Genomic DNA, 12,127 nt, shown 5'->3' with positions numbered 1-12,127 from the left:
AATATTAGGTCATTCTTAGGGCATGCATGTTTTTATCGTCAATTCATTAAGGATTTTAGCTTGATTTCTAGACCTCTTTACAATTTGATTGCAAAAGATGTTAAGTTTGTCTTTGATGATGCTTTTTTAGAGGCTTTTGAGAAGCTTAAGACTTTACTTGCTACCGCCCCCATAGTCCAGGCACCCAACTGGAACCTACCCTTTGCGATCACGTGTGATGCTTCAGATTATGCTATTGGTGTTGTGCTAGGTGAGCGAGAAAACAAATTACTTCATGTGATTTACTATGCTAGCAAAACTCTGAATGATGCCCAGTTGAACTACACCACTACCGAGAAGGAACTGTTATCCATTGTGTTTGCCTTTGACAAGTTTAGACCCTATCTCTTAGGTTTTAAGATCGTAATATATACTGATCATGCTGCTTTGAAATATCTTCTGTCTAAAAAGGATACGAAACCTAGATTGATTAGGTGGATCCTTTTGTTGCAAGAGTTTTCTGCATACATTAGAGACAAAAAGGGTGCCAAAAATGTAGTAGCAGACCACTTGTCTAGGCTTGTTGTGGATACCCTTAATGATTCTCCTCCTGTTAGGGATAGTTTTCCTGATGAACAACTGTTCTTTGTTACCCAAGAACCTTGGTATGCGAATATAGTGAATTATCTTGTTACTGGTCGAATGCCCCAACATTGGGGTAAAAAAGATCGTTCTAGGTTTTTAGCCGAGGTTAAGCACTTCTTTTGGGATGATCCTTATTTTTTTAAGTATTGTACAGACTAGATTATTAGGAGATGTATACATGAGAGTGACCAGTCCAGTATTATTTCCTTTTGTCATGATCATGCTTGTGGGGGTCACTTTAGTGCTAAGAAGACTGTTGCTAAGATATTGCAGTGTGGATTCTATTGGCCTTCGTTGTTTAAAGACTCCCACAGTTACTGTGTTACTTGTGAACGTTGCCAGAAATTAGGAACCATTTACCATAGGAACATGATGCTTTTGAACCCTATTTTAGTTGTTGAGGTCTTTGATGTGTGGGGTATTGACTTGATGAGTCTGTTTCCTAATTCTTTTGGTAACTTATACATCCTTGTCGCTGTAGACTATGTCTTTAAGTGGATTGAGGCAGTTGTGTATAAAACCAATGACCATAAGGTTGTGATTGAGTTCTAGAAAGATAATATACTTACACGTTTTGGTACATCGCGTGCTATAATTAGTGATGGAGGGTCGCACTTTTGTAATGTACCTTTTAGGCTTTTGATGAAGAAATACGGTATTACACATAAGGTATCTACCCCGTATTATTCGTAGAATAGTGGTCAGATAGAGGTTTCCAATAGGGAGATAAAACGTATATTAGAGAAAACAGTTAATCTTAATCGGAAAGACTGGTCGTCTAGGCTTACTGATACCTTATGGGCTTACCATACTGCGTTTAAGACCCCCATTGGAATGTCACCTTATCGACTTGTGTATAGAAAGGCATGTCACTTACCTGTTGAGTTAGAACATAAAGCATACTGGGCTGTCAAGCAGCTAAATTTTTCACTTGACAAGGTAGGAGCCCATAGAAAACTCCAGCTCAATGAGTTTGAAGAGATTCGTAGAGATGCATACGATAGTGCTAAGGAGGATAAGAACAAAATGAAACTTGTGCATGATAGAAATATTTTAAGAAAGTCATTTTCTCCAGGTCAAAAAGTTCTTCTGTATGATACCTGTTTGCATCTATTCCCCGGGAAGTTACGTTCTCGGTGGACGGGTCCTTTTATTGTTCGTACCGTCTTTCCTCATGGAGCTGTTGAGATCGAGACACCGGATGGTAGTAGTTCTTCGAAGGTTAACGGTCAGATATTGAAACCCTTTTTAGAGCCCTTTCCTACAGGTGATGTTGAGGAGGTCCCTCTGGAGGACCCTGTTTACCCTTGATTGACCATCGAGGCGATTGTATGTTGTATATTAGTTTTTGATTTCTCTCTTCACCCATGTACTATCTTTTCGACTTCACTCTTTACTGATTCCTCATGTTACTTTACTTTTTGGTATTGCTCTTTCATTAGAAACATTGAGGACAATGTCAGACTTAAGTTTGGGGGTGGGGAAGAAACTTTTTTTTAGTTGCAATAAATAAACTCCAGAGCCTAGAAATTTATGCTTATTAAGGTTGGCACTAACCAATCTAAGTGGATGGGAACATCTTGGTTGTAGAAGTTGAGGAACCAATCTGATTAGATGGAAACATCTAAAGAGTCTATTCATAAAAGCACAGAGCTCAAGTGTTAGAATTTAAAAAAAAAACATGGTAGTTTCGCCATATCTCGTTGAATCCTAATCCCTTCTGTTTTTATTTCTTAAGTGATTTGGTGGGGCACACGATTCAAGTTGTTACCATTGCTAGGTGAAATAGAGTGATTGAGATACCCAAAAAAAAACGGACCATCAGACCAACCGGAATAAATTCAATAAATTCGACCACTGGTGCCCTTGTATATGCCAGTTGTGTTGACCTAGAATTAGGTTTATCGACCACTGGTTCCCTTGTATATGCCAGTTGTGTTAATATTAGTCAGACCGGTATCTCAGTCCATTAGAATAGGTTCATCTTGGCAGAGGCCTTCAGACAGATATGGGAAACACCGTTCACTTTTAAACCATCGATTTTTTCTCTTTATCCATCTTCTTAATATTTCCATGTGATTGGTTGACTCCGGTTATGATGTCCAGAAACTATCTGAGTAGAGCTCTGTCACTTATATATGAGTTTTAGTATGTTGAGTGTAAACTCGTGCACAACAATTGGAATTTTTCATCAGGGTACTTCCTCTTGTAGTCAATGAGAGTATGCCAACCAAGGAGATTCTTTAGTGCCTTCCAAGGTTCTGCGTAGATAGCTAGGGTCTGGAGTAAAGGTTTTGTGGTTACACCTCTGGTAAACCCTCCGGGGACAACACTCCGCCGCTAGAGCCACCTAGCGGTTTAACGGCTTGCTGCACGTGCTAAGTGTAGTCATTTTATTTTCTAGATTAGTTTTGCTCGAGGACTAGCAAATAATAAGTTCAGCGGTATTTGATAGACACGTTTTTGTGTCTAAATTATCCTCAATGTTTGTATTGTTAGTGCTTGAATTTCTTATTAATTATGGTGTTTTTATGTGTTTTTGGAGAAATACACTTGTGTGGAAAAAGTTGCTCGAAAAGTACTTTTTGGACCCCGAAGGACATTTGCTAAACGGACCCCCAATTCGGATAAGGGGCACCTCAGTTGGACACCTGCTATTTGCACCCCCGGTTTGGTTAGGGGGACACCATCTTCATGATTTCAAATTTCTGGTTTTGGTGGGAAAAAATCAACTCTCAACTGGCAGAATTAGGGTTGGTGATTTGAGCTTGTTGCGGTGAGACTTAAGCGCTGGAATTTATTGGGTATGTTTCTATGGGCTAGACAGGGATGGTAAAGGTGTTAGATTCGATCCAGTTTGACTGGAATTTCTGCGAGAAGAAAACAGGGCAACACGCCCACGGAAAAAATATTCACGGGATCAAAGCGAGTCAGACGTGTGTTGCTCGTGTTTGGATAGAGATTGGTCTCTGCAGAAGCGTGGAGAACTTAAATAAGGAAGATTAGGCAACTGCAGACGCGTACAGAAGAAGAAAAAGGAAACAAAATATTCTCGAAGCTGGCAGAGTTAATGAAGATAATTTCGAAGTTATTACAGGGATTTTGAGGTCCTGTCGAGTATATAGAGTTCTGGGATGTCATAGAAGAGGGACAGAGAGTTTGAGAAAGTTTAGAACACCACAGTGCAAATAAAAATCGAGTTGCAGAGCTACCATTTCTGCTATTGCATAGCTGAAGAACACGAAGAACAGACCAACCAAGACGGTCGTTTATCAACAGTGTTAACGACACAGAGGCGTGAGTCTTAGAAGCTACAGTAACAGCGACAGTTTCCTTTTATCGTTCTCTGTAACAGTGTTTTGCAACAATTAAAAACGTTGCAAACACCCGATTTTCATCATTTTCTCTCCATTTCATCTTTGTAAACAATTTTTGAAGCAATGAACAAATATTTTGAGCGTGTTTACACGATGATGAGCTAAACCCATCCTCTGGGGGCGAAGGAGGAAGCTATTTCACCAATGAAAAGTGGTAACCTCTAATTTATGCAATTATTATATGATTATTTGCCTTGATAAATAAATTGATAAAATGGTTTTTTTTAACAATTGTCATTTCAATTGATTGATCATGCTAGCCTAGGGTTTTGATGTCCCATACTTTCGATCTACAATTGTTATTTCTAAAAAATCAACTATTGCAATATTAAGAATCAATTTGAATGCATGATTTGCATGATTATAATTAGAGAATATAAATCACTTTGATATTGGTAAATAGTGGAATCCATAGCCCCAGTCTTCTCCATATTTTTCATATCACTTTTATTTAAGTTTGCTATATTTTTAGTCTTAAAATTAAATCTAGAATCTTTTGCTTTCACAAGTCTCAACGAACCTATTTACCACAATTCAATTGAAAATCACATCACCAGCCTACCCCTTTTCTTTGGAACCTCTGCTACATCGACTATGGGTGTGGCTTCGGAATGCTCATCTTGTTGTTCTTGGTATCTCAATGTTGGTACCTTTGGCGGCCTACCCATTTTCTTTGGAACCTCCGCTACATCGACTATAGTTGTAGATTCGGAATGCTCACCTTGTTGTTCTTGGTAGCTCAATGTTGGTACCTTTGGAGGCCTACCCCTTTTCTCTAGAACCTCCGCTACATCAACTATAGGTGTGGATACGGAATCTCACCTTGTTGTTCTTGGTAGCTCGATGTTGGTACCTTTGGCGGCCTACCCCTTTTCTTTGGAACCTCCGATATATCGACTATAGGTGTGGATACGGAATCCATCGTTTGTTGTTGACTTGATAGCGGTTCTTTCCTCGGCCTATCCCTTTTGTTTGGAACCGGCGCTTCCGCGAACCTTGCTTCTGAAATCTCACATCCGGTTAGATCTCGTTTCTTACTTGCATGTAGTTCATTTTCACGTTAACTCATTTCTTTCAATTCTTTCATTTGTTTTATCCTTGCTATTTTGGTTTGTGGTCTACCGGGAGGATCTCTCTTTGTTGGCTCTTCACTTTGTGTTGTCCATGGGCGTGTAATTATCCTTAGTTGGCTCAACAAGACTTGTCGACTAACCGAGTTTCCACGTTAGTAAGATTCATATAATTCCTTTGCTTCGTTCGTATCCCAAGGTGATTGTCCGAAATATTCCGTAGGGGGAGGGTCGAAAGATAGTTGCTTCCAAAACGGATCGATAACCTCAATAGGTATTACTTCTTCATACTTCACAAGCATATGACGACATGGGAGCCCCAATGAAGACATGTCGGGACAAATACATACATCACCCGGTTTGTCGTAGTGTATCTCCCATATCATTTGTATCATCATATGTTTTATTGCATTGAGAGACGTTGAACTCTATTCCTTGGAGCAACTTAACATATGGTAAATATGAAGTCATCCTTTCCATTGAGCTTTTTTCAAAAGCCTTCTTGATCCTATCAATGTCACTCTTAAAGTACGCTCCATTGCCTCGGTGACCGTAACCACGTTTCCTTGGCCGGGCCAGATTAGATCTTTAAATATCCCATGAGCAGACTCCGTTATACTAGTTGCTTCATTCCCATAGTGTCTATACCGGTTTTTCCATGCACGCACAAATTTTTTCCTTGAACTTATCCAACCATTGAGTCCGACAATACCAGACGACAGTCGGATAAACTTCATTCTAATCGGTAATAAACTTGTCAAATCTCTTTTCATACATATCCTCGGTAAGAGACCAATAAACTTTCTCTCAATCTCTTAAAAATTCCAACCACTTTTTATGATTTTCCTCATGTTCTTTGTCCACTCTCTCTTTGACTTTGCCTCTCACATCTTCTTCTTCTTCGGGTGATAGTTTGTTCTTGCGAACATCTTCCTCTAGTTGAACAATCATTCTCTTCTTAATATCCGCCTTTGTGGGTTCAAACAAGGCATGACAAGTTTTTATCACACTATTACGTATATGGTATGTACATAGGAAATTTTGTGCATCCGGGAAGACTTCGAATATTGCATTCATTAATGCATCATCTTAATCGGTTATGATGACCCTCGGAAGTGGATTTTCCCGGAAGAATCTTTTCAATTGACGTAATGCCCAATGATAATTATAGTCCCTCTCGTTTTCCATTAAACACCAAGCCAATGTGAATGTTACCTTGTCCGATGTGTCCCCCACGATGTTCAAAAACGACATATTGTATTTGTTTGTCTTGTAGGTGCAATCCATCATAAGAACACCACAACATGTATGATCCAATTTTGAAAGCAAAGGATGAGAAATGAATATTTGAAGGGGATTGTTGTCCGGCCCTCTTTTAATAATACGCATGTAGTTGTAATCCCAAACTATCTTCTCAAATTCTTGCATAACGCTCCTCCCTTCCCATTCCACCCTTATAATACTTGCTTGTGCACTATAAATTGTACTTAGAGAAGATACTTCGTCTTATCCTTTTCCTTGAAGCCTCTGAGAATTTGTCTCGTTTTGATAAATGTTTTGGTCAATCTCTTTACATCCTCCATTTCATGAGGTTTTAGCTTTTCAACTAGGGAGTGACCAACAAAATCTTTCGGATCCCGGTGGTTATGACGTACGAAGGAAACCTCACAATCCCATTCATTGTTCTTGTCATTTAAACGGAATACAAGCTTAAAGGGGAAATTATCCTTCCTTGTATGAGTCTTGTATACCCTATTACTCTTCTTTGGATATACATAATCCTTTCTCTTGTAGCTATTCTTCTCCTTGTATTGCCCACTTCTCTCACAAATCATCTCAAAACGGATTTTTGAACCTTGTATATTCCTCACCAACACACACATGTTCTTAAGAGCAGTCTCTTTAGCCCAAGAAATTGCTTCCTTTGGATCTTTTATTCCCTACATAAGGACAACAATGGGAGATTATAAGTTCATTACAAGCAATACATTGGTAATATTCAAGATACTAAGTGAAAAGAAATCTTTGATAACATACCGGAGGCATTTTATAGTATCCCGACGTATCCCGACCGAGCGGTTTTGCGTTTATTGGATCAATATATGTCACAACCTAAGGATCAAATGAAAAGAAAATAAATTAGTTCCAAAAAAGAAAAAATTTAATACTATGCCGGTATGCAGTTCCGGCATGCTCGATCACAGTCTCGGCATGCTCGTAAACTAAGTTACCACGCCGGTAGGAGGTTCCGACGTATCCCATACTTAATATACCATGCCGGTATGTATCTTTGGAAACACTCCTTCATGTATGTTTTTTTACAGGTACCGGCATGGTAACGTTAAAATTGAACAACGTCGGCGGCTGTTCCGGCATGCTCGTTATCTATGGTTCCACGCCGGTATACAGTTCTGGCGTGGTAGTTAATTAATTTTACAAGCCGGTATTTAGCTTCAGAAGACACTGCTTCATGTATGTTTTTCATGCAGTACCGGCATGGTAACCTTAGAATTTAACCATGACGGTAGCATATTCGATAGAATATTCCGTGGTAGGTAAAAAGTAACTTTTGCACCGGCATAGTTTTTTGGTTGCAAACTATGCCGCTTTTAGTTTCAAAATGGGGGATATCAAGGTTCCGGCATGGTCGTAGTATGAATACTATGCCGGTATTTGTGGTTTCGGCATGGTATTCATACTTTGACCATGCCGGTACCGATCTTTTACAGCAGCAACAATGATGGATTCAAAGAATAAAATCAATTTTTCAACCTATTCGCAGCTTTACCTGAGTATTGGGAGTGCTTATATGTTGAGATAGTTTACTCTCTTGGGTTGGTTCTTCACGAAACACTTCATGCTCATAAAATTCATGTTTCAAAGGTGTTGGTTCCACAAAAACTTGCAATTGTGAGTTGTTGTCATTGGATGAATATTCAAGATATGCTCCTTGTTGTAGTTGAGCTAAAGATTTAATCGCAGCAATTCTCTCTTCACAATCATCCTCCATTTTCACAATTCCCTCTCAAATTTTCTTTCCCTCCTTCTACTCTCACCTCACTCATCCAAACACAAATAATAACACACACTAATCATTTATCAAAATCTTAAGATTTTACTAATTATTATTAATTATAATCCTAATTAGTGAGGGGTAGATTAGGAATTACATAAAATACTTAGATAAAGGGTGACCCTGATTTGATATTTGAATCCTGTTTTTGTCCTTTTCCTATATTCCTCAATCGCGCGTTCTTATTAAACAGTAGCAAATGAAAAAAAAATCGAACAACAACAAAAGATTACAGATCAAAAATAGAAATAAAATAAAATATGAAATCAACTAACCTGGATAAAGATATTGAGAATCAAATCCTAGAACATCGGGTCCTGGAGAATCAATCAAAAAGAGAAAAAAATCAGACGAGATCTGAAATCTCTCGTTTGAAATCTACTCTCATATTATTTTGGGAATGTTTTAAATTATATAGTGTGAATTGGAAGAGGGGTATTTCTAGAATAATCAAAACTCATTTTATTAAACTCACACGTGTACTGGACCCTGAAGGGGAAAAAATTGGTAGCCGGGCTTGGGGAAGGAGTCGTTAAGCTAGCCCACTAGGTTATGATGTATCAGTAATTCCTACTTGTTTTTGAACCATTTTTCAGGGACCGTGGTTTTTTTTTTTGGGACCATGGTATTATTAGGCCAACCTCCCTATACTTATAAGGGGTGCCTAAAGTTAGGTAAATATACATTTACCCTTTACTTTAATTTAAATCAAAACTAATCTAATAACTATATAAATTTAATCATATGTATCTAATCTAAATGAATCTATTAACCAAAATCAAAATCAAAATAAAAATCAAAAACAGGGGGAATCGAAATTTTTTAGTTTTGAAAAAAAAAATTATTCTCTTCTTCTTCTCTCTTTCCTTGACATTACTCGATCAATTGAAAAATGAGTATTAACCATCAAAACGAGTTGAAAATGGAAGTTGCAGAGAGAAGTTCGGCTAGGAATTATGTGAAAAACTTTGTCGAACTAACCGAACCTAATAGAAATGATGAACATGAAGAACAATTTGGCTATTTCGCAAAAATAATTCCTAACCGAACCTTAGTTCGGTTACGTCGCAAAAAACATTTCCCAAACCCTAATAGTTCGGTTAGTTGCAAAAAATATTTCCCAACCGAACCCTAATAGTTCGGTTAGTTGCAAAAACCATTTCCCAACCGAACTTTAGTTCGGTCATTTCGCAAAATATTTCCCAACAGAACATCAGTTCGGTTACATTGCAAAAAACATTTCCTAACCGAACCCTAATAGTTCGGTTAGTTGCAAAAAACATTTCCCAACCGAACTTTAGTTCGGTCATTTCGCAAAATATTTTCCCAACCGAACATCAGTTATGTTACGTCGCAAAAAACATTTCCCAACCGAACTAGTTAATTATGTTAAGGGGTAATTTTAGTTAACCTAATGATACAACTACCTTTTTTTTTATTATTTAGTTTATTTTTTTTTTGATTTAATCTTGCACTAATCAGTAATTATGTTAACCTAATGATACAGCTAATCATTACACTAACTTAATTGAAATGGGTAATTTTGGTACTAATATAAATATTTAGATAAAGGGTGACCTAGATTTACTTCTAATGTCTTACCCAAAATAAAACAATGGTCCCAAAAGAAAAAAATGGTCCCCAAAAAACCATTCTTGTTTTTTTCAGAGTCAGGTTTAGGGGTGCACATATCCTACCCATATCCGTTATTTCTACCCTACCCGCTATTGAACGGGTAGGGTGACGGTTAGAGATTTCTTACCCGCTATTAAATGGGTAGGGTGACGGGTGAAACCCGAAATTATCCTACCCTACCCGCCTACCCGCGAATATACTCAAATGACTGAGTAACCCTCGCATTGTTTTCATCTCCTGCCTATTTTTTTTCGTAATTTTGAAACATATCAGGGGTAAAAAGTGAGGTTGGTTTTTTCACTTCCATATCTCTTTTCTTTTCCGAATCAAAAGATTCAAAACCAAATCGAAGCAAAGTCGAAACCCTTTCTCCCTATTCCCAAATGAAACTCTCTCCAAATATAGCAGGAGAATCAATCAATTGAAATTTTCAACGAAACCCTTTCTTCTATCAATACCATCTTCATCTAAACTCGTCTTAAAATCCAGCTCCATCTCCACCTAACGAGTAAATTGAGGTTTGATTTTGTTGTGAACTTGTGAGAATTTTGATTGATTTATCTACTAATTTCATAATCTGCATGTTTGATTTTCGAAAGGGAAGACGGACTATTCTGAATCATTAACTCATTCTCATGATTTTACTCTTTGTTCATACACCCTCTTTTAAGGTTTGTTTCAATTATCAGCTAGTTCTTTGTTTAGGATTTGAAATACTAGATTGAATTCTGTTTCATTTCAGATAAAACTAATTAAGAGTTGTCTTGCAATTTTTAGTGGTTTCTATAAATAACTAAGAATATTTTCATTCAATTGTTGGTTGCAGCAGCAGCAGCAAAAAAACTTATCTGGAAGAACAAAGTGAAAAGAAGAATGGAAGAAAAATTGACTGCTGAGGTAAATATCATTTCCATAAGACATAGCAGATGCTAGTTTTAGTGTTGTATTGTAATGCCGACTTAACATTGAAAGAGTATTCAGTACAGACCATTTAATTTGAAGATCCGTTTCATCCCATGTGAAACTCAAAGATTTGAATAATGTTTCTATCTGTTCCACATCGTTAAAGCTTCCTTTAGAGTATCCGAATGAAAGGCACTCTGCTGTCAATCCTCCTAATGCAACGCATGATAACTTGTTATAATTCTGCAGGGGACAAATATGTTGTAAGACTGAATGTGTTACAAGTAGTTTGTATTTGTAGGTTTTTGTCTTTTGAAGGAGTAGAGGTATAAAAAGACAATAAAGGCATGTCAATAACCACCCTAGATTACACCTGGACTCGATTTCCCTGCAACGTACATAAGCACAAGTTGAAGTTTTATAAATAATTGCTTTGGCTTGCTCATACGAATGAACTGATGAATTGGTATAGACAACTGAATGATTGATATTTACCCAGAGTTTCCATTTTGATATTCAATTTGGAGGTGTTTTTTTTTTGGGAAAGTCATTTAGTTGCAATGTAGAAGCCAGAAAGTTTGAGTAATTAGAAAGCATGGTCTACGATCAGGATATGCTTTTAACTTAGTTTTGTAGTAGCAATGAATTGGAATCAGTTTTTGACTTAGAATTTTAGGTAGCATCGTTCTGCTGTCCTTTGTGAGTAGTAAAACTCTGTCCCATTTACACTGTTTAAGCACATTGTTCTTTGTGTACCTTATCCAATGTAGTGCTTGTCCATAGGGTATTAGTATTTTAATTAATCATCTGTGATTTTTTTGTTTTTGTTTCTTCTTGAAAATGTAAAGTTGTCTTGTTCTTCTTACCTTGTTTTTAATATCCATGCCCCTGAGTACATTTATTTACATAATCCTTCTATGATATCTTCCATGTTTGAAGAATATTGATGTCATTCTATTTCTTTTGAGACTGGTCTTCACATCAGGAAAAGTCACTAAACATGGTTTAGTTTGTGCAGGCTTAGTGTAAGAAAGAAAGAAAGAAAGACAAATTATATATAAGAAAAACACAAAGCAATATCAGTACTTGTTCTCATTGTAGATCTTTGATACCGATTTGGATGACCCACTATTAGATCGGGACATCATATACAGTAAAATAGATTAGTCCCGAGGAAGAAGAAATGAAGTCAACTTCCAGTATTCAATATGTTATTCTCTGCCAAGAGGAAGTTTCATCAAGGACTTGAAGTATAATTAGCTCCATTGACTATAGTAATGATGTCAACATCTACTATGGTCCAGTTCTACTAGCTTCATGCTCACTGCATAACACTTACTTGGTTTAGTGCTCCAATTATATTAGTTAAATATGACTATGTAGGACAATAAGAATATTAAGTAATGATGTCAACTTGCTATTTTTGTAATGAGAATAAATCTACA

This window comes from Papaver somniferum, chromosome 2 (genome assembly GCF_003573695.1).
Source record: "Papaver somniferum cultivar HN1 chromosome 2, ASM357369v1, whole genome shotgun sequence".
NCBI classification, from domain to species: Eukaryota; Viridiplantae; Streptophyta; class Magnoliopsida; order Ranunculales; family Papaveraceae; genus Papaver; species Papaver somniferum.
This window is presented reverse-complemented; position numbering follows the sequence as displayed.